This window comes from Panulirus ornatus, chromosome 1, assembly GCF_036320965.1.
Source record: "Panulirus ornatus isolate Po-2019 chromosome 1, ASM3632096v1, whole genome shotgun sequence".
Classification (NCBI taxonomy): domain Eukaryota; kingdom Metazoa; phylum Arthropoda; class Malacostraca; order Decapoda; family Palinuridae; genus Panulirus; species Panulirus ornatus.
This window is the reverse complement of record NC_092224.1, coordinates 59,441,533-59,466,337: the sequence shown is the minus strand read 5'-3', so window position 1 is coordinate 59,466,337 and position 24,805 is coordinate 59,441,533.

The following is a 24,805-nucleotide window of genomic DNA, read 5'->3' as shown; positions in this document are numbered from 1 at the left end:
ATCTCTCTCTCTCTCTCTCTCTCTCTCTCTCTCTCTCCCTCTCTCTCTCTCTCTCTCTCTCACACACACACACACATCCTGCCCGTCTCATGCAGGATCCCCCCGTGTAAGTAAGTGTGCGGGACCTTGCCTCTCCCGGCATGAATACGAGACAGACTCGAGAGCTGGTGGGAACTTTAAGGACGGACGGCCTGTCTCCTTAAATCTTGCTGGTGCTACCCCCCCCCCCCCCCCCCCCCCCCCCATCCAGGAGGCAACCCCAAGATTCCAGTACTACTGCCCCCCGAAGCTCCCCACCTTCTCCCCCACACCCACCACCCCATCTCCTCACCCGCTTCTCCGAGAAGGAGAAATGGGACTGTATTTGTTTTTTTTTTTTCGTCCATTGACAATAGCCCACACCTGCAGAATGTGACATTCTCCTTACTATGTAGCTTATTTCCGCGGAGTCCAGATACATATATATATATATATATATATATATATATATATATATATATATATATATATATATATATCTGGGGATAGGGAAGAGAGAATGCTTCCCATATATTTCCTGCGTTTCGTCGAGGGCGACTAAGAGGGGTGGGAGCGGGGGCCTGGAAATCCTCCCCTCCTGTTTTACTTTTCCATAAGAAGGAACAGGGAAGGGGGCTAAGGGTGGATCTCTCCCTCTATGGCCCAGTCATCTCTTCTTGACGCTGTGGGGCCTGGTTGTGGACAGGAAGCTGTGGTTTCATTGCATAACACATGACTATTAGAAAATGGACGGGGAGTGAATGTGGCCTTTCTTCGTCTGCTTCCAGCGCTACCTCGCTAATGCGGGACACGGTGATCAAGTATGAAATATATATATATATATAAATAAATTCTTTCTTTCAAACTATTCGCCATTTCCCGCATTAGCGAGGTAGCGTTAAGAACAGAGGACTGGGCCTTTGAGGGAATACCCTCACCTGGCCCAATTCTCTGTTCCTTCTTTTGGAAAATTAAAAAAAAAACGAGAGGGGAGGATTTCCAGCCACCCGCTCCCTCCCCTTTTAGTCGCCTTCTACGACACACAGGGAATACGTGGGAAGTATTCTTTCTCCCCTATCCCCAGGGATAGTATATATAATATATATATATATATATATATATATATATATATATATATATATATATATATATATATATTTATATTACACAGTACTCGAATAGTCATTTTCCTTGTATGGGTGATCATAGCCTAGCAGTAGCGCTCCCGCCTCCTACGCAGGGGCCCCGGGTTCGATCGTAGCTGTTGGAGGTTTGTATGATATATATATATATATATATATATATATATATATATATATATATATATGTGTGTGTGTGTGTGTGTGTGAGTGTAAATATTTATCGCACACATATACAGTCACGTACCTAAAGATATGCTTCAGAACATGGACCTCATCGAAGATGATCTAGTGTGCTCTCATTTCTCTATGTATTTCTAAGTGAGAAATACAGGAGGGGAATATTTCCCTAAACCGAGACCGAGAATCGGCGGAACAGTTTTCCGGGTGAATTGCAGTAAAAGTTTGACCCCTTTGGAAATTGTGTGGCTCTTTGAAGTGAAATTGAATAACATTTTAAAGTTAAATGATGACAGATTTTGAAATAAATTGCAAGGGGAATATATATATATATATATATATATATATATATATATATATATATATATATATATATATATATATATATATATATATATAATATGTGTGGGTATATATATATATATATATATATATATATATATATATATATATATATATATATATATATATATATAATATGTGTGGGTATATATATATATATATATATATATATATATATATATATATATATATATATATATATATATATATATTCCTATGAGTCCACGGGAAAAATGAAACACGAAAAGTTCCCAAGTGCATATGTGGACAATCACATGTTTACCAAATGGCGCCCTACCTTCGTCTCTTCGATGTATATCAACTGACTGTTATATCTCTTGTGTCTCCCCCGATGATGTGATTATTACACGAAAGTGCACTTGGGAACTTTTCGTGTTTCATTTTCCCCGTGGACTCAGGAATATCTTGATCACGCGCAAAATCGTGATCCTTTCCAATATATATATATATATATATATATATATATATATATATATATATATATATATATATATATATATATATATATGTCTATTATATATATTTTTCATACTATTCACCATTTCCCGCATTAGCGAAGTAGAGGACTGGACCTTTGAGGGAATATCCTCACCTGGGCCCCTTTCTCTGTTCCTTCTTTTGGAAAATTAAAAAGAAATAATGAGAGGGGAGGATTTCCACCCTCCCGCTCCCTCCCCTTTTAGTCGCCTTCTACGACAAGCAAGGAATACGTGGGAAGTATTCTTTCTCCCCTATCCCCAGGGGTATATATATATATATATATATATATATATATATATATATATATATATATATATATATATATATATATACATATATATATCATAGATAGATAGATATAGAGATGTAGTTATTTTCCGGCGTCGTATCTCTGGGTAAAGTGATAGGGTGTCGAGTAAAGTGGATTACCTGGGCGGCTTGCTCTGCATGGTTCTGCTTGCCTGGACGCGGGAGATTATAGAGGTCAGCCCGGGTCAGAAGCTCGGGGAAGGAGGGGGGGGGGAGAAGGGTGAATGTTTAAAGAAGCTCGTGCAGATATTGAGCATAAAGATCAGGTGATGTTTGACCTCTTACGGAAGGCGGTGTGACCCCTGGAGCAGGACGGGAGATTCCTTGAGCACGACGGTACGATCTTTGAACACGACCATACGATCCTTGAGCACGACGGTACGATCTTTGAACACGACAATACGATCCTTGAACACGACGTTACGATCATTGAAGACGACGGTAGAATCTTTGAACCTGACGGTACGATCCTACGATCATTGAAGACGACGGTAGAATCTTTGAACCTGACGGTACGATCCTTGAACACAACGATACGATCCTTGAGCACGACGGTACTGTCTTTGAACACGACGGTAAAATTTTTGAGCCTGACGGTACGATCCTTGAGTATCCTTGAGTATGAAGGAGCGATCCTTGTGCATGACGGTAGAATCCTTGAGCGCAGTGGTATAACCCTTGAGCATTAGTATATGACCCTTGAGTACGAGTGCACGATCCTTGAGCGCGATAGTATAGACCTTGAGAGCGACGGTACGACTTTTTGGTTTGATGGCTTATCCTTGAAACTGACCATTAATAGTCAGGTCAAAGGTCAGGTTATCACACCCAAGGGTCGTATCGTTGTGCTCCAGGGGTTACATATGCCAGCGAGTTATACAAGGCATGGAAGAAGCAGTTGTTAAAGTCCCAGAAGATCGTATGAAGTGTTAGGTCCATTTCAGGTCACTGACTATTACAGCTAGTTGATGTGGGAGTGGCAGAAGATTAGGTTTCTGTACTACTATCCTCCTCGCTCGCTCTATCCTTGAGGAAAGACATCATGTAATAGAACAGCCCCCCCCCCACCGTTCATAACCCCCCGCCAGAGAACGCTTGCGTTCATAACCCCCCGCCAGAGAACGCTTGTGGCATTCGTTCAGTCACTTTTTCATCTGGCCGTGGCCTTTGATATTGGGCGTGCGACATAATGGACACCGTGATCCTGGACCCCGTGTGTGTACCCACCCTGCATTTAGAACCAGCGGTGGTGATCTGTTATTATGTAATTGATAGAAAGACAGACTTGGCCACCTTACTAATTCTTTTCCACGTTAATACCGATTTGTTTCAAGTGGAGCTTATTAGATTGATTTTCAGGTGTGAGTGTAAAATAAAGATTTTTTTTACTTCTGTTGAAAATATAAAAAAAAATGATTATTACTGGTTGGATGATTATGAAAATTCGGGTAATATGTGAACATTGTGTTTTGAGCTCTGTGCGCTGCTAGTTTAGTCTCATGGCGGTGTTTAATGGCTGGTATACAGTCAGTCACCCAACCGAGGCTTTTAGAAGTCTCATACCAAGGTGTGGGAGGCGTTCCTAGAAGAAATGAAAGACATTGATTCGTATCCATCGACACAAGAGTCGGTGAAATCTCGACCCCGGCGCTTAACATTGTGAGTTCAGCGACCCGTTCCGGATGGCACGGCCCTTGGGTTCGATAACCTTAGCCTCTGGCTCGACCCTTAGGGATCATTGTCAGAGGTCAGGCGATCGTGGCAAGTGGACGTACCGTCGTCGTGCTCAAAGGTCGTATGGCTGTTGCTCAAGGTGGATGGGTCAACAAGGACTCGTTTAAGCTGGTGTTTGGGTCGGCCAGTTAAGCGAGCAGGAGGACCATAAGTCATGTGGATCGTCTCTCTGTTTACAGACTAGAATGTGACCTCCCCCAGCCTGCCAATCATCTTCACTGTCGTGGCTACACTTTGGGCACCGCAGGTCACACAAGGGGTATCAGAGCGCGAGTGGATAGGTTCATTTTGATCCTGGTTCATGTGTTTGTCTTTTTTTTTCTCTCTCTCTCTTTTGAGTACGACGGTACGACCCTTGAGTACGTCGGTATGATGTTGAAGCACCATTGCACGATGTTTGAGCACGACGGTACGACCCTTACATACGTCGGCGTGACCTTTAGCTTGACCATTTGGGGTCAGCGTTACGTACTGACTTAACATCCTCCAGTACCCCATAAATTTCTTTTTCGCAGCTAGCCAGTACATCAGAAATCCCGCTCACAGCCACCAGTACTTCTCCAGTACCACCTTGGAAGTTGCTGCCACAGCCGTCCGCGTCCTCCAGTACATCATAAATCCTCTTTACAACCTTCAGTATCCTCCAGTACCACGTAGAAGTTCCAGTTATTCCTACCTGTACCTTCCAGTACACCTGAAGCCCCATTCACAACCACCAGTACCATTCACAATCACCAGTACTCTCCATTTACAACCACCAGTACTGTCCATTCACAACCACTACTACAATCCGGTCACAAACACCAGTCTCTCTTGTCACAACCACCAGTGTGTTTGAATATACTCAGATGTACCATTTACAGCCTCCAGTGCCTTCAAGTACACTGGAAGTCCTATTTACAGCTACCAGTACCCACCGGTACTTCTAGAAAGGTACACACAGAAGCCATGACAGCCTCCAGTTCCCATTCACTGTCCCCTAGTACACCAGAAGTCTCACGTACAGTAACAGTGCCCTCCAGAAGTCCTATACAGCCACCTGTGCCCTCCAGGGCACTGGGAAGTCCCATTCACAGCCACGGGTGTCATGCATTACCTAACCCACAGTGGTCCATACACTGCCGCCACCAGTGCGCCCCAGTACACACAGATTTCTCCACATTCACGGCTACTTCCCCTGGACACTGGCTATCGAGAGGGGCCCCCTAAATAGTATCCCTCTCCCAAGGGACTTGCGTGACCGGAGGTTTGAGTTCAAAATGTCACTTTTTTGGGACGGGATGTATATATATATATATATATATATATATGTACCCCAACCTTTTCCCTGAGTCGTGGGCGTGGCTGGTAGGATCGGGTAGTGTGTGTGTAGGTGTGTGTGTGTGTGTGTGTGTGTGTGTGTGTGTGTGTGTGTGTGAATACTATTTGTGATTACTATTATGTTACAGTGGTATTGTTGTACACTCGTGTTGCCCCGTCTCTTAACATTGTATATAAACCATGTCTGTGCTCCTCTACACACACACACACACACACACACACACACACACACACACACACACACCCTTGCTCAAGCCAAATGTATTTGTATTTTATGGGTCTGTCATTGAGCGTATCCCATTTATATTTCTGTTTGCGTTGCTGTGTGTGTGTGTGTGTGTGTGGATATATACGTCTTTGTAACTGGGTTGTTTTTTTCATTGCCTTCTCCAGCTCTTCCTTGGCTGTGTGGTAGGTGGTGGAGTGTCGTCATGAGCTGGACGGTGCTCGTGATAGCTGGAAGTTTTGTCTTAGTAAATACGAATTTAAGTCACGTGTGTCGTTCTGGGATCCTTAGGGATCCGCTGCGAAGGTTACAACCCGTGTATCTCTCCTGCCTGTTGTAGAAGGTGAATGTAAGAGGGGACGACTGAGGGCGAGGCTGGAAATCCTCCCCTCCTGTGTCATCACCTTCTAAGAGTAAAGCCAGAAGAAGAAGAAGCCTGTTGAGGATTTTTCCTGGTATATTCTTGACGCTACCTCGCTAAGGTCTTTCATACGAAGTCGCTGTATCCTGCGTCAAGGACAGGAGGACTTAGCCTTAGAGAAGGACCCCTCGCTTTTGTTCCATCCTTTGGAAATTTGAATACGAGATCGGGAGGGTTTCAAAGCCACACCCGACCCTTTAAGCGACTTGTACGACACGCAAGGAATTCAGTGGTGATGGTGGTGGTGTTGTGTTTTCTCTCGTGTTTTCAGGGAATATATAGAAACATCGACCTCGACACGAAATTTAGACGTGTACGAATGAACTGGGTGGCTGTATGTATACCTAATGTGCCGACATGAAAGGGGAACCAAGATAGATCGACAGATATATAGGTTTATATATTGAAAGTCATACATACTTAGTATACCATGAAACATTACGACCACACTTTATATATATATATATATATATATATATATATATATATATATATATATATATATATATATATATGCATATATGTATGTATATTCCTATGAGTCCACGGGGAAAATGAAACACGTGGACTCATAGGAATATCTTGATCACGCGCAAAATTGTGATCCTTTCCAATATATATATATATATATATATATATATATATATATATATATATATATATATATATATATGTAAAAATTTGCCTTACGGAGTAAGAATTTAGATGCCTCACGCCACCTTTTCACCTTTGACAGGAATACAAATATGCTCTCGTGTCTTATATACACAAACATCCTTGACCATGTTATACAAACACTAGCCACGCCGTGAATGTTGTTTCTTCAGGAAGGTCAGAAACATTGGCAAATACGTGAAAAGCCCATCCCTCTGCTGGGCAGGATATTTCCTCTTTGTGGCTTGACGCATCTTATATTGTTCCTTGGAGATATTAGAATTTGAAGGTTTTTCTATTTGTATAGTGTTTCTCCATCCTGTATTCCTATGACGTTTGTGGATCAAGGTGCACATGGTGTATTGTCAGTGTACACAGGTGTGTGAATTTCAGCATACATTGTGGTTATGTACAGACATCTGATATTGTAAGTTTGTTATGTATCTTACGATTCGTCCTTTTCTCTTTATATCTTGACCCATCTCACCAATATGCATTTTCAGATTTTCTTTATCCCTTATAGTTATTATTATTATTGTTTCCCGGTTGTTTTTCACTAGATTTTCTTTATCCTTTATAGTTATTATCATTATTGTTTCCCGGTTGTTTTTTCATTCATTGTTAACCAATATTATTTAGTGTGATAATGGCATTACTCTGTCTCATTGTACAAGTCAGGTTATAAGACTACAGAAGTCTCTTTGTGGTGTCCATTTTATCCACCCGTCTATCATTCTTGATTAGTTTCATATATATATATATATATATATATATATATATATATATATATATATATATATATATATGTTGATTATATTCATAGTCATACTCAGTAGAGATGGGCTCCCAAGCTGCACAAGCTAAGGTGCCGAGATGCGCATTATCCCAGGGAGGAGGGTAAACTTGCTACCCGCGGTCCTAGTCTTGCTACCAATTACAGTTGAGGGTGGGGAGAGCCTGGAAGGTGAGGGTGGGGAGAGCCTGGAAGGTGAGGGTGGGGAGAGCCTGGAAGGTGAGGGTGGGGAGAGCCTGGAAGGTGAGGGTGGGGAGAGCCTGGAAGGTGAGGGTGGGGAGAGCCTGGAAGGTGAGGGTGGGGAGAGCCTGGAAGGTGAGGGTGGGGAGAGCCTGGAAGGTGAGGGTGGGGAGAGCCTGGAAGGTGAGGGTGGGGTGATCCTGGAAGGTGAGGGTGGGGAGAGCCTGGAAGGTGAGGGTGGGGAGAGCCTGGAAGGTGAGGGTGGGGTGATCCTGGAAGGTGAGGGTGGGGAGAGCCTGGAAGGTGAGGGTGGGGAGAGCCTGGAAGGTGAGGGTGGGGTGATCCTGGAAGTCGAAGCTGTCACTGTTCTCTGGGTACGGCTCTATTGGAAGACTACGGTGAAAAACTGGAGAAAGTGATGCCTGCTTTCTGGGAGAGTCTATGAAGGGAGAGAGTTGAGAGTTTGTGGGATTAGAAGTAAGATTGATGTATTTACCAGGGTTGGTTGGAGTGTGAGTTTGAATGAGACTGATTGATTTGTGCCGGTGTCCCCGGCAATATTGTGCACCCCATGCTGTGAGAGAACATACTAGAGTGAGTGCTGTTGGTTAGATAAATGGAAGTGAATATGGTAGCGGATGGAACCATGGGACCTGAATGATGTCATAGGCTATGATCATTTAGTGCACAGAGGAGCTTGTGGTTACTGAAGTCCCTGTCTACACACATCGGTGTGTTTGAGGGCGTAGTAGTCCCGACGGCTTTGTGTGAGAGCGAGGCGATGGTCCAAGATGAAGAAAACGCGGAAAAAAAAAGAGAAAAAGATAAGGAAGGCGGTTGGACGAGTTGGAAATGAGATGCGTGAGGATGATCTATTCTGTGAAGGTATGGTTACACGAGTAAGGAATGATAGGGTAAGAGAGACGTGGTAGTGGGAAGAATATAGTTAACAAGAGCTGAAGAGGGTGTGTCGAAACGTGTGGAGAGGATGAGGTTGGAGCGACTGGAATAGAGATGGAGGGATCAGGGAGAAGGGGTCGAGTGAGGACGAGATCAAAGACTGAAGTGAAAGATGATTTCACGGATCGTAGGCTGAACATGCAGGAGGGTGTGACGCATGCATGGTTAGGGCGCGAATTAGAGCGATGTGGTATACGGGGGGAGGATAGGCTATTCTTGGGCTTAACCAGAGCATTATGAAGCGGTCAGGGGAAACCAAGGAAAGACCTGTGGGGGCTTGGTTGTGGATAGAGGACTCATCTGCGGTGATTTATACGCGACAGCCAGAGAGTGGATTTGACTAAAGAAGGCCCTTCATCATCTATTCTTTTGCGCGCTCTTGCTCCGCGGGAAACGGCGAATATATTTTATATATATTTATATATATGTGTGTGTGTGTGTGTGTGTGTGTGTGTGTGTGTGTGTGTGTGTGTGAGTGTGTGGGAGATAAAGATAAAGAGGATGGACCTGCTTGTGAATACCTAACATGGATAAAATCTCTCGTAAACTGCTGTAGAGACTTGATCTCGGCCCATCATCCCATATCATACACCCTCGGGTAAGTGCCTCCCCTCCCATGATGCCAACGAAGGCTTCGCTGTAGATATATTTTCGTATTAGTGCCACTGCACTGAGAAAATGGTGAAAATACCTGAATGTTCCTATTTTTTTCCCCCTCCGTTTCTAGAAATATAATTCGGTTCCCTTCCGATAAATTACATTAACTGAAAGTTACGTAAAAGCAACTTAGTTTTTTGTCATTATTTTCCTTGATTGGATTAATTAAGATCAAACGAAACTGGTATATTTTTTTTTCCTGATGATGTTTACGATTCTATTGTTTCGCTTTATTGTACAAGGCTTTGCTAAAAGGGTAACTGGGATGAGTTTTTGAGTTTGAAACTAGATAAAATCTGAGAGAGAAAAATACGTGACCGAAAAGAGTGAAGAATGCAGTTGTTCCGTACGTTTTAATACGGCACCAGTCTTTGAAAAGGATGAATAAAGTAACTCATCAGAAATTTAAGTTATTCCATCCCAACCCAACTCAAACTTAACCTAACGTGAGCTAGTATCAAGTAACTGTTCTGCCCTGGTTAATCTAGCCTAACTTTTCGTAACTTATACTGATCAAACCTAACTTAAACTAACCTAACCTAACCGTTCGTGCTTTAAGGAGCAATAACTGAACAGGAGAGAGAGAGAGAGAGAGAGAGAGAGAGAGAGAGAGAGAGAGAGAGAGAGAGAGAGAGAGAGTTCTTGAAGTGCCAGTGCCACAACCACCTGTTGTGACACTCGTGACTAGCCCACACCTACGCCTGAAAGAGCCACCACCAGCTGTGTTGCTTACCATTCTCTTCCCCTGATCCGCATTGTGTCTTGCTCGTTTGTTTTTGAAAACCTTACTTTGTCATTCCTTATATATATATTTTTTTTTTTATTATTATACTTTGTCGCTGTCTCCCGCGTTTGCGAGGTAGCGCAAGGAAACATATATATATATATATATATATATATATATATATATATATATATATATATATATATATTTTTTTTTTTTTTTTTATTATTATACTTTGTCGCTGTCTCCCGCGTTTGCGAGGTAGCGCAAGGAAACAGACGAAAGAAATGGCCCAACCCCCCCCCCCCATACACATGTATATACATACGTCCACACACGCAAATATACATACCTACACAGCTTTCCATGGTTTACCCCAGACGCTTCACATGCCCTGCTTCAATCCACTGACAGCACGTCAACCCCGGTATACCACATCGCTCCAATTCACTCTATTCCTTGCCCTCCTTTCACCCTCCTGCATGTTCAGGCCCCGATCACACAAAATCTTTTTCACTCCATCTTTCCACCTCCAATTTGGTCTCCCTCTTCTCCTCGTTCCCTCCACCTCCGACACATATATCCTCTTGGTCAATCTCTCCTCACTCATCCTCTCCATGTGCCCAAACCACTTCAAAACACCCTCTTCTGCTCTCTCAACCACGCTCTTTTTATTTCCACACATCTCTCTTACCCTTACGTTACTCACTCGATCAAACCACCTCACACCACACATTGTGCTCAAACATCTCATTTCCAGCACATCCATCCTCCTGCGCACAACTCTATCCATAGCCCACGCCTCGCAACCATACAACATTGTTGGAACCACTATTCCTTCAAACATACCCATTTTTGCTTTCCGAGATAATGTTCTCGACTTCCACACATTCTTCAAGGCCCCCAGGATTTTCGCCCCCTCCCCCACCCTATGATCCACTTCCGCTTCCATGGTTCCATCCGCTGCCAGATCCACTCCCAGATTTCTAAAACACTTCACTTCCTCCAGTTTTTCTCCATTCAAACTGACCTCCCAATTGACTTGACCCTCAACCCTACTGTACCTAATAACCTTGCTCTTATTCACATTTACTCTTAACTTTCTTCTTCCACACACTTTTCCAGACTCAGTCACCAGCTTCTGCAGTTTCTCACTTGAATCAGCCACCAGCGCTGTATCATCAGCGAACAACAACTGACTCACTTCCCAAGCTCTCTCATCCCCAACAGACTTCATACTTGCCCCTCTTTCCAAGACTCTTGCATTTACCTCCCTAACAACCCCATCCATAAACAAATTAAACAACCATGGAGACATCACACACCCCTGCCGCAAACCTACATTCACTGAGAACCAATCACTTTCCTCTCATCCTACACGTACACATGCCTTACATCCTCGATAAAAACTTTTCACTGCTTCTAACAACTTTCCTCCCACACCATATATATGTATATATATATATATATATATATATATATATATATATATATATATATATATATATATATATATGTGTGTGTGTGTGTGTGTGTACGTTACGCACGTATAAACGCTGGGGTGCGAGTTTGAATGGAGAAATCATGGAGCAAGTGAGCTGTTTAGTGAACATGGCAGCGAATCGAACCATAGAAGTGAGTCATCGTTTGGATGAAGGGTTGCGCTGAAGAATGTGTGGAAAGCGAAAAGCTTATCTGGGAGGGCAAAACTGGCTATGTTTGACGGTACAGTGGCCCCGTCTATATTGTATGGCTGTAAGGCATGTGATATAGATAAGACTATGCGGAGGAGGAGGGTGGATGTGTTGGAAATGAAATGTTTGAGGACAACATCTGGTTTGATCGAGTTAGAAATGAAAGGGTAAGAGAGATGTGTGGTAATATAAAGTGTAATTGAGATAGCTGAAGAGGGTGTGCTGAAATGGTTTGAACACATGGAGAGTGTGTGTAAGGAAAGCTTGACAAAGAGGATATATGCGTCTGAAATGGAGGGAACAGGGAGACCAAATGGAAGGTTGGAGTGAAAAAGGTTTTGAGCAACCGGGGCCTGGACTTGCAGGAGGGTGAAAGGCTTGCACAGGGTAAATTGAATTGGAAGAATGGGGTACACTTGTGTCTGCGTGCTTTCAGTGGACTGAGCCATACAGTGTGAAGCGTCCGAGAAAGGTCTATGGGGCCTGGTTGTGGCTAGCGAGTTGTGATATCGTTGCATTACACATGACAGCTAGGGAAGGGATGTGAGCGGATGCAGGCTCTCTTCGTCTGTTCGTGGCGCTACCTCGCTAATGCGGGAAACGGCGATTGAGTATGAAATATATATATATATATATATATATATATATATATATATATATATATATATATATATATATATATATATATATATATATATATGCGTGATCTGTGTTAGGACTATGTAATAGTGGCAACATACTGTTCGTTCAGTAAATGTGACAATATATTGTGATACGACATTTTGTTGTCACTGTTCTTTTGTTAATTATGTTACCCCCATCCTTCTTCTTCTTAATCTCTTTCTTCTTCTCCTTAATCTAATTATCTCTCGTCGCCCCCCCCCCCCCCTCCAAGAACCAAGACCCTCTTTCCTGTTCATCTCGCTTAAGTGGTGAGTTAATTGGGTACATTAGAGTGGGTTGATTAAGTAGATGAGAGAGAGAGAGAGAGAGAGAGAGAGAGAGAGAGAGAGAGAGAGAGAGAGAGAGAGAGAGAGAGTGGTCAAGTGGTGGTGTATGGAAATGCCAACCGCCATATTACTGTATGTCTTCACCCATCCCCCTTTTCCCCCCTTTCGTGTTGTGTATTCTGGCACCGGTGCCAAGGCGTCTGACGCAAGGTTGGCAGTTGTTAGTGTGAAAGCTGTACTGCCAGTGAGCATTTTTTTTCCTCTTACTCTCAAGAGTTTTTAGCAGTTTTGTTATGAAGAGGTGCCAAGGCTTTTAAGCTGAACACGTCACTTTTTTATGCGATGTTGCAACTTTTGACTCTATATATATATATATATATATATATATATATATATATATATATATATATATATATTTTTTTTTTTTTTTTTTTTTTTTAGACTTTGTCGCTGTCTCCCGTGTTTGCGAGGTAGCGCAAGGAAACAGACGAAAGAAATGGCCCAACCCCCCCCCATACACATGTACATACACACGTCCACACACGGAAATGTACATACCTACACAGCTTTCCATGGTTTACCCCGGACGCTTCACATGCCTTGATTCAATCCACTGACAGCACGTCAACCCCTGTATACCACATCGCTCCAATTCACTCTATTCCTTGCCCTCCTTTCACCCTCCTGCATGTTCAGGCCCCGATCACACAAAATCCTTTTCACTCCATCTTTCCACCTCCAATTTGGTCTCCCTCTTCTCCTCGTTCCCTCCACCTCCGACACATATATCCTCTTGGTCAATCTTTCCTCACTCATTCTCTCCATGTGCCCAAACCATTTCAAAACACCCTCTTCTGCTCTCTCAACCACGCTCTTTTTATTTCCACACATCTCTCTTACCCTTACGTTACTTACTCGATCAAACCACCTCACACCACACATTGTCCTCAAACATCTCATTTCCAGCACATCCATCCTCCTGCGCACAACTCTATCCATAGCCCACGCCTCGCAACCATACAACATTGTTGGAACTACTATTCCTTCAAACATACCCATTTTTGCTTTCCGGGATAATGTTCTCGACTTCCACACATTTTTCAAGGCTCCCAAAATTTTCGCCCCCTCCCCCACCCTATGATCCACTTCCGCTTCCATGGTTCCATCCGCTGACAGATCCACTCCCAGATATCTAAAACACTTCACTTCCTCCAGTTTTTCACCATTCAAACTCACCTCCCAATTGACTTGACCCTCAACCCTACTGTACCTAATAACCTTGCTCTTATTCACATTTACTCTTAACTTTCTTCTTCCACACACTTTACCAAACTCCGTCACCAGCTTCTGCAGTTTCTCACATGAATCCGCCACCAGCGCTGTATCATCAGCGAACAACAACTGACTCACTTCCCAAGGCTCTCTCATCCCCAACAGACTTCATACTTGCCCCCTTTCCAAGACTCTTGCATTTACCTCCCTAACAACCCCATCCATAAACAAATTAAACAACCATGGAGACATCACACACCCCTGCCGCAAACCTACATTCACTGAGAACCAATCACTTTCCTCTCATCCTACACGTACACATGCCTTACATCCTCGATAAAAACTTTTCACTGCTTCTAACAACTTGCCTCCCACACCATATATTCTTAATACCTTCCACAGAGCATCTCTATCAACTCTATCATATGCCTTCTCCAGATCCATAAATGCTACATACAAATCCATTTGCTTTTCTAAGTATTTCTCACATACATTCTTCAAAGCAAACACCTGATCCACACATCCTCTACCACTTCTGAAACCACACTGCTCTTCCCCAATCTGATGCTCTGTACATGCCTTCACCCTCTCAATCAATACCCTCCCATATAATTTACCAGGAATACTCAACAAACTTATACCTCTGTAATTTGAGCACTCACTCTTATCCCCTTTGCCTTTGTACAATGGCACTATGCACGCATTCCGCCAATCCTCAGGCACCTCACCATGAGTCATACATACATTAAATAACCTTACCAACCAGTCAACAATACAGTCACCCCCTTTTTTAATAAATTCCACTGCAATACCATCCAAACCTGCTGCCTTGCCGGCTTTCATCTTCCGCAAAGCTTTTACTACCTCTTCTCTGTTTACCAAATCATTTTCCCTAACCCTCTCACTTTGCACACCACCTCGACCCAAACACCCTATATCTGCCACTCTGTCATCAGACACATTCAACAAACCTTCAAAATACTCATTCCATCTCCTTCTCACATCACCACTACTTGTTATCACCTCCCCATTTACGCCCTTCACTGAAGTTCCCATTTGCTCCCTTGTCTTACGCACCCTATTTACCTCCTTCCAGAACATCTTTTTATTCTCCCTAAAATTTACTGATAGTCTCTCACCCCAACTCTCATTTGCCCTTTTTTTCACCTCTTGCACCTTTCTCTTGACCTCCTGTCTCTTTCTTTTATACTTCTCCCACTCAATTGCATTTTTTCCCTGCAAAAATCGTCCAAATGCCTCTCTCTTCTCTTTCACTAATACTCTTACTTCTTCATCCCACCACTCACTACCCTTTCTAAACAGCCCACCTCCCACTCTTCTCATGCCACAAGCATCTTTTGCGCAATCCATCACTGATTCCCTAAATACATCCCATTCCTCCCCCACTCCCCTTACTTCCATTGTTCTCACCTTTTTCCATTCTGTACACAGTCTCTCCTGATACTTCTTCACACAGGTCTCCTTCCCAAGCTCACTTACTCTCAGCACCTTCTTCATCCCAACATTCACTCTTCTTTTCTGAAAACCCATACTAATCTTCACCTTAGCCTCCACAAGATAATGATCAGACATCCCTCCAGTTGCACCTCTCAGCACATTGACATCCAAAAGTCTCTCTTTCGCACGCCTGTCAATTAACACGTAATCCAATAACGCTCTCTGGCCATCTCTCCTACTTACATAAGTATACTTATGTATATCTCGCTTTTTAAACCAGGTATTCCCAATCATCAGTCCTTTTTCAGCACATAAATCTACAAGCTCTTCACCATTTCCATTTACAACACTGAACACCCCATGCATACCAATTATTCCCTCAACTGCCACATTACTCACCTTTGCATTCAAATCACCCATCACTATAACCCGGTCTCGTGCATCAAAACCGCTAACACACTCATTTAGCTGCTCCCAAAACACTTGCCTCTCATGATCTTTCTTCTCATGCCCAGGTGCATATGCACCAATAATCACCCACCTCTCTCCATCAACTTTCAATTTCACCCATATTAATCGAGAATTTACTTTCTTACATTCTATCACATACTCCCACAACTCCTGTTTCAAGAGTATTGCTACTCCTTCCCTTGCTCTTGTCCTCTCACTAACCCCTGACTTCACTCCCCAGACATTTCCAAACCACTCTTCCCCTTTACCCTTGAGCTTCGTTTCACTCAGAGCCAAAACATCCAGGTTCCTTTCCTCAAACATACTACCTATCTCTCCTTTTTTCACATCATGGTTACATCCACACACATTTAGGCACCCCACTCTGAGCCTTCGAGGAGGATGAGCACTCCCCGCGTGACTCCTTCTTCTGTTTCCTTCTTCTGTTATATATATATATATATATATATATATATATATATATATATATATATATATATATATATATATATATTTATATTATACGCAGCAGATTGAAACAAACATCCAACTCTCACCTACAAAACGTAGCATCGTACCCAAGCACTTCATCATCACAGTACACACTGATCTCAGACAACATATCCTGGATGGCGTCAACCACATGGCCCCCTTCCCGCGCGGTGCCAGTGGCAGTGAACACTCCAATAACACACACACACACACACACACACACACACACACACACACACACACACACACACACACACACACACACCACTGCCCACCGACATATCCTAACACAAAAGATAGTTGACACCACTCTACATAACAATCACCTCTAAGAACACTTTAACTCTAGAATGAGGTTCCCCGAGGAGCAGTTTTATCCCCCTTTCAGTTCCTTCTGCACGACCTTCCATTACCTCAGGGAAACCACAACATGAAGGCTCTTTCGTATGGGCCCGACCTCACAAGCACATCACAACACCCTGACACAACAGTGGCAACAACATCCCCACAGAAATTTTCAGTCGATGTTTTACTTCGAGGCAGAGACACAAATCCAGGTCGCACACTCCAGTCACTTTGAAGAGACAAAAACCACTCCTACCGAACAAAACACCAACCATCTTAGGCATTGCATTCAGTGCTCACAAGATACTCGCTCCCTTCTCTCTAAAAAAAGAATAGAAACAAAAGCAACGCAAGCTGAATACCATCAGAACACTAACTGGCACCAGAATTGGACAAGAAAATGAATTAGTATCATCCTCTGCAAACAGCTCATCTGCTCCACTCTAAGCAACGCCTCACCAACAAATATAAGTAAGCTTCATACCAATGGCCGCCTGGCTATGTTAAATAATCAACACCAACAACACAACGAAACCAAGATCCTCGTTATACAGTCCCACCTTAAGATGCTCTGCACTCAGTTCTATGCGACAGCACTATAGACCCATCCCATCCACAACACACTATAACTAATCACCAACCTTCATGTACATACAAAAAAAAAAGCTTTCCCCAGCCTCACATTTTGAAGTCCAGTATTCACAGGTCGTCCTTCCACTCCCAGGAAACATACACACTAAAATAACCCAAAAATTGATAAGCATTCGCCCTTCCAACTCGGTCTCAAACTCCACCCCACCCGACATACACACCCGTCAGAAGCCGCACTTCCCAGACAGACACGAGTCTCACGCTTTGCCGTCTTATGATTTGGTCATCAGCCATCCCCTCTACACTACAAACACCACTTCATCATATCCCAGGACCCTTCATGCCCACGGTGCATCTACAACATGGAAGATAACTGAACACTTGCTGCTCATTCATATGCCTCGCACTCTTCCTACATCGACGCAAACCCCGCTCGTCAGTACATGCTATAACCTAATGTCCCTCCCGGTGGACGGAGCCGGCTTCCTGGGCGCTGCGGCAGTTTCATAGAAATAGAGGGGACTCCTGGGGCAGGAAATAGGCGTATATATATACACGATTTACCACAAAGTGTGTGTATATATATATATATATATATATATATATATATATATATATATATATAGTGGGAGCAGTATGCAAAATTTTATAATCAGTTCCAACGACACTGAGTTACAGGTTAATACTTCCCATTCTCTAAAACGTTTGTGGGCATTACATTCCGAACTGTTTATTGATTCCAAATTGTCTATTGTTAAAAGAAAATAATGTTCACGGTTATGTGAATAGATATTTAATGGAGCAGTTTAGCTCGGGGTTTTTAAGGTAAGCACGACTGGTGTGGTATTTTTAGCTGGCCTCGAGGGTTGAGGCGCCAGATTGCTGGGTGGATGTGTGTGTGTGTGTGTTTGTGTGTGTGTGTGTGTGTGTGTGTTTGTTTGTTTGTTTTATTGCAGTTTCCCACATTAGCAAGGTAGCGCCAGAAACAAGATGAAGAATGGCTGCATACACTCACATCCATTCTCCAGCTGTCATGTGTACTACACCCATGTTTTATCTGCGACTTTTGCACGGGGAAACTTTCTCGTTTCATTAGCCACAGAGATCACACTTGGGTGTAGATGAACTTGCATTTTTGAACCTGCCAAAGTCCCCATGTTTTGTTTATCACAGTACCAGATGCCCTTAAAGCTAAGGGTAATGACGTCAGACAGGTGATGTCACTGACATGAAGCGTCCACTGATGTAACACCTCCCACCCCTAAGACGCGAGTTCGAGTCGAGGACGTCATCACGTGAAAGAATGACATCATACGGGTGATAGTGACGTCACGCAGGCTTTAGTGACGTGGGAAGGTCGTCGTATAGCAAACATTCCTGCCGGTGACGTCACGCATAACGCGCCGGTCATTCGAACCTTCTGAGAAAGAGAGACTGACTCGTCGCGTCCGCTGTCGCCCTCCCTCCCGCCCAACAGTGTGTCACCTCAGTGACGACGCCCTTGACGAGATGGCACACTGTCACCTGCCACCCAGTCTAGGCGTCGTCAGGGCGACAGTTTTCGGTACACGACATCACCGTCGACATCCGGGGCTTAAGACTGCTTAACGCGTGGCCCTGCGTACATCAGACACACTGTGGGACGTACAGTAATGTGTTAAGAAGACGTTGGATGAAGGTCTACCAGGTCTACCGTGGTGGCTACGTGGGGCCAGCGGGTCGTGGTCTTCAACAACCTGGTCGACCAGCATCCCAACACAGCAGCGTAGACCCTACGCCCCCAAGGGCTGCAGGGGTAGAAGACCTCCCAGGTCTACTCCAGGTCTACGCCAAGTAAATCACGGGTGATGTCAGGTGGGAGAAAGTGATGTCACGTATTGTCCATTCATACGAAGTCCGTCATACAGCGTTTGCGTGTAGTTCATTGATGTCAGGCGAGGACCTTTTATGTGTATGGTTGAGAGCAGTGATGTCACAGAGAACATTGATGTCAAGGATAGCATGGGGATGTCAGGTATATAAGGATCAGGTTAGAGAAAACACAGTTATGTCAGGGATGAGGCTTTGATATTAGGTAGTAAGCACATGGCATTTGTATCTGGCGGAATATAGGCATATTAGAAGGTATTAGATGGAGAGCATTGATGTCAGGTGGATCATGCTGGCGTCAGGTAGAGCTCAGAGATGTCAGGTTGGTCATTTTGATGTCAGATACAGCGCAGGGACATCTGTTAGGCGATGTTGGGCTGGAGGAGAATGACATCAGATAGATCTCGCAGTGATGTCAGGCAGAACACAGTGATTGGAGGTAATTCGCAGTAATGTCAATAGATCAGAGGTATGCACATCTCGCTGATGTCACGGAGCCACAGTATTACTGTGCTGGTGATTGAAGAGGTAAGCTAGACTACAGTGATGTCAGGTACATCACATGAAAAGAAACGTTGATGTCAGAGACAGTCCTTAAAAATCAAGAAGAGATAGTGACATCATGTTCATACTGCCAGTACAGAGAGATGTTTGTGATGTTAGGTACATCCATGGAATGTCAATATAACAAATTCAGGTACATCCACTTGACATCAAGAGACCTCACCGATGTCAGTTACAATCTTATTACTGTCAAGAGGATTTAGTGATGTTTGGTAGATCCATATGACACATTCCTTTGATGTCCAGAGAAAAAAGTGATGACATCCCCTTGATGTCAGGTGATCTTAGTGACGCCAAGAACATACCATTAGAATCTAGAGAGGGTACTGACGTCAAGTACCTTTCCTTGATGTCAAGAGAGCTTAGTGAAGTTAATTACCTTTCCTTAATGTCAAGACAGTGTAGTGATGTCATATACATCTCACTCGCATCAACTAAAACCCATTTCGACCTCCCCCCTGTGTGAGTCGCCCAAGACTTTATGCAGCTCATAAGGCATTTCCTTACAGATATATTGCCTTTACCTCATTTTAAGGAGGACCATAGCGAAGGGTGTGCACCTACTAGAGGGATTTCATGTTTTCCTTCGTTGATAAAAACGCCGGGTTAGGGCGCGTGACTACATCAAATGACCAAGCGAGGGTGCTGGCTCCAGCTGTGACTGAGTGACCGACCATTGCCGGGAGCTGGGGAGCGTCCCACCCTTCCTTCCTCTATGCTATCCCCGTCTCCCATCAGGATACATAAGGATAATGTTATACTCTCCTTCAGCAGCAGATCACCTCGTCACAGACCATCAGGTCTTCTCTTACGTAGCTCTCACCATGTACTTGCACGTACACGCGCCGCATCCCCCCTGTGCTGTAATCTGTAGATGACGGAGGTATATGAATACGTATAACGAACAGGTGACGGAAGACCATGGTGCCAATTGTTGGGGAAGTGTGTACTAGCAAGAGGCGTCCGTGACACCTTGTGATTTGCGTGGGGTGATGAATGGTGAGGCGGGTGTTGTCAGCTCTTGCTTTTGTGGATTGGTCTGCTACGAGATGGGGTGGCCGGCATGAGAATACTCGTTGATTGTCTAGTTACAGCAGTAACTACTGTCCTTACCTCCCTTGATATTAGTCTCCCCTCTGTCTCGTCTACTGTCCTTACCTCCCTTCATATTAGTCTCCCCTCTGTTTCGTCCTTTTTTTTTTTTCTCCTTTTTACCCTTTCCCTCTCTCTTCCTAGCCTTCTCTCTTCCCTTTCTTGCATGTCTACTCGCCTCCTTTGCCTTCTGCCTCTCCCCATTCGCTCATCTCCCTTATGCTGTTAACGATTCCCCAAAGTTATTCCCACCCCCTTGCTTTTCATCACCCTCTCTTCTTCTTCTTCTTCTTCTTCTTCTTCATTTTCGTTCTTGTTCCTGACATATCTATGACCTGACGTCTCCAACTTCCTCGCATATTACTCGACTCTCTCTCTCTTCACTTCAAACCTTTCCTCACTCTCACTCTCACACTTCAGTGACCTTTCTGGCCTTACTTCCCCCACCCCCTCTCTCTCTCTCTCTCTCTCTCTCTCTCTCTCTCTCTCTCTCTCTCTCTCTCTCTCTCTCTCTCTGTCTCGTCCATCCCCGTCAGCTCACTATAATACGTGACCGTCGCAAGAAAAAAAAAAATATATATATGTATAAAAATTTTGAGAATTACGTTTCCGCCTGGATGGTCTTCTCCCAGAGACCCTCAACGGATAATTGCTCCGTCTCAATTTTCCGTCTCCATTTCTTTCTTTTTTTTCTTTCTTTCTTTTCCAGTGTGTGTTTTCAAACCTTCGAGCACGACGGTGCGATCATTGCAAACGATGGTACGATCCTTGAGAGCGACTGTGCGATCCCCAAACACGACAGTGCGACCCTTGAGTACGACGTTGCGACCTTCAGGTGTGTCGGACCTGTCTTAGGTCAAAGGTCACGCCATCATTCCCGAGGGTCGTGCCTCCATGGTCAAGGATCGTGCTGGAGTGCTCGAGGGACCAGACTGTCGTCTTCAAGGGCTTGGGAAGAAACGCTTCGACTCCTTCGCCCTTTGAAGTTAATCATTCTCTCTCTCTCTCTCTCTCTCTCTCTCTCTCTATCTATCTATCTATCTATCTATCTATATATAGTAGTTCTAGTTCCCTATGCATTTAAAAGACTACTTCAGTGTATGTTTACTTTCATGGACAAATAAGAATAGAAAATCGAGAGAGAAATTGAAGGAAATAGGATATTAATTACTCTTGAAGGCAGCAGTTCCTGGGCGTACATGGGGAAGGGCTGCTAGCTATGCGTCATTGGTACCGATGTATTGCATGGTTTCCGGCTAGGTCGTGGAGGGTAAGGTAGCCCAGCGAGCCGCAGCCCAAGACAGCCTGATTGATCACAATAAGGACAACATTGGTCGTAGACTGCATTGTGGAGGGAATTAAAGACAGAATCTTCAGAATTAATGTTCGATTAACTACACTATGGCGGAAAAAAATGAATGCCAACAAAATTTTTTAGAATTAATGTTATATAAATTTCAGTATTTTTATCTCAATTTTTTTCATTTTAATTTTTGATTACTCAAGCACCAATTTCTGGAATTCATTCCTTGTCTTACTCAGGATCTCTCTCTAAAGGCAGCCCAAGGCTGCGCCACTAACAGTAGCAGGGAAATATATATAGACCTTTGGAATGAGATGTTTGGCGAGACTGTTCTCCCAGTGATTCAGCCTCACCAATGGTGACACTGTGTAACCTTTTGCAGGCGTAGTCCGGTAACACCCGTCTCCCTTTATTGTCGTGTAATAACACTTGTTTTGTTCACGTTTATTGTTATTAATCTCCTAATGTTCTCTTTACAGGTATGTGCCAGAGATCCCTCCAGGTGTGTGCTGAAGCCGACACTTTCTTGGTCATCTTCTCACGGTATGTGTCTCGATGTTCCTCGTGGGTGTGGGAGACGATAGCAGCTGTAGGAGACTGAGTAGCAGATGTGGGAGACGATAGCAGGTGTGGGAGACTGGATAGCACGGGTGGGAGACTGGATAGCAGGTATGGGAGACTTGATAACTGGCGTTGGAAAGTGTCAGTGTTTGGAAAGCAGGATTGGGAGATTGGATACCGGGTGTAGAAGGTTTGTTAGCAGATGTGGGTGGCTGGATAGCAGGTTTGGTAGCCTGGAAAGCAGGGATGGAAGGCTGGATTGCAGGTGTGGGTGACTGGGAAACGGGACAACATTGTTTATCTTGACAGTAAACCATTGCAAAATCAATGCGAGTTATTACTGATGAGGAACATTTTTTCCTTTGTATGTTCATGCGCTTCTGCGTGTGTGTGTGTGTGTGTGTGTGTGTGTGTGTGTGTGCGCGCGCCAACGTCGACCTCGCTTAGAGGTCATATTTGGTCATACGGCGACAACCCCTTCTGTGTTAGGTTAATCAGGGCATCGGCGAACATGACACGAAAGAGCAGAGGTCAGAGGCGATCACACGCGATTTTACCTTTTCGCCTCCGAAGAGCATCACGTGTGTGTGTGTGTGTGTGTGTGTGTGTGTGTAGAGGGTGGGACCACACCCACAGGGTGGAACGCGTTTCCAGAAATCCCACAATAGAAAGAAGAGACTGGACTGAGAGCGCAGCATCAAAACACCACAGTTTAAAGGATTACGCGCGGGATTGAGAGTGTATTAACAGGGCCCACAGCTGATGTATTGCTGAGTGGATTGGAAGCTTTTTTGAAATGGAATACAAACCGACTGTAAGGCTGTGAATGGGCACGATGGAACTTAGTTGCCTTTGTACTTTATTCATGTGTTGCTTATGTGTGTGTGTGTGTGTGTGTGGCTTAAGAATAAGTTGCTGATACTTTCTCTTTCTTCTTGATATTCTATCAAGTTTATAGCTTAGATGTCTTTGAATTTTTCATATGGAAATGGTGATATTTAGAACTTTCCATGAATTGTGTTGACCGTCGCATTGTGAAATTTGTGTGGAGTTGAATTGTGTGGACCTTGCCACAGTCATTTGCATACTTCTTACGTATATTCCTCGACATCCATCAGTTCCATGCCCTCCTATACACATCAGTTTCAAATCCTCTACACACATCAGTTCCATACCACCAATACACATCTCTTCCATACCCCCTATGCACATCACTTCCATACCCCCTATACACATCACTTCCATACTCCCTATACACATCACTTCCATAGTCCCTATGCACATCACTTCTATACCCCCTATACACATCACTTCCATCCCCCCCTATGCACATCACTTCCATACCCCCGATACACATCACTTCCATCCCCCCCTATGCACATCACTTCCATACCCCCTATGCACATCACTTCCATACCCCCTATGCACATCACCTCCATACCCCCTATACACATCACTTCCATACTCCCTATACACATCACTTCCATACCCCCTTTACACATCACTTCCATGTCCCAACATTAATGCGTTTTGTGTCCCCTACATCCACCAGTTCCACGCCCAGTACGTGCATCGTTTCCTATCCGTTTCCTACACCACCGTATTACGCACACGATCATATGTTATCTGTAGTGGCTGCTGTTTAGTGAGCAGGTTCAGTGGTAGGGTTATGTAGGCAGGACAGAACGTACCCGCCTGGGTCACAATTATGCCCGTGTGTCGTATACTTTGAGCAACAGGGATCATGAATTTTTCGTTGGAGCCTCCCGCTCGCACGGCTAGTTTGGATGGAGGTTATGGCTCATGGAAGACGATTTATCTCGCATATTTTAGGAAAAATTCTGCCAAACGTATGTAATTTTTTTTCCAAATGAAAATGGACTTTTTTTTTTCTTTTTTTTTTTTGTGTGTGATTTTTTCCTTTTCCTCGCGACAGAAAATCTTTCGTAATTGAAATTCAGATTACTTGTGCTTTTCATTGATCACGATTTTTTCTGATATTTTGA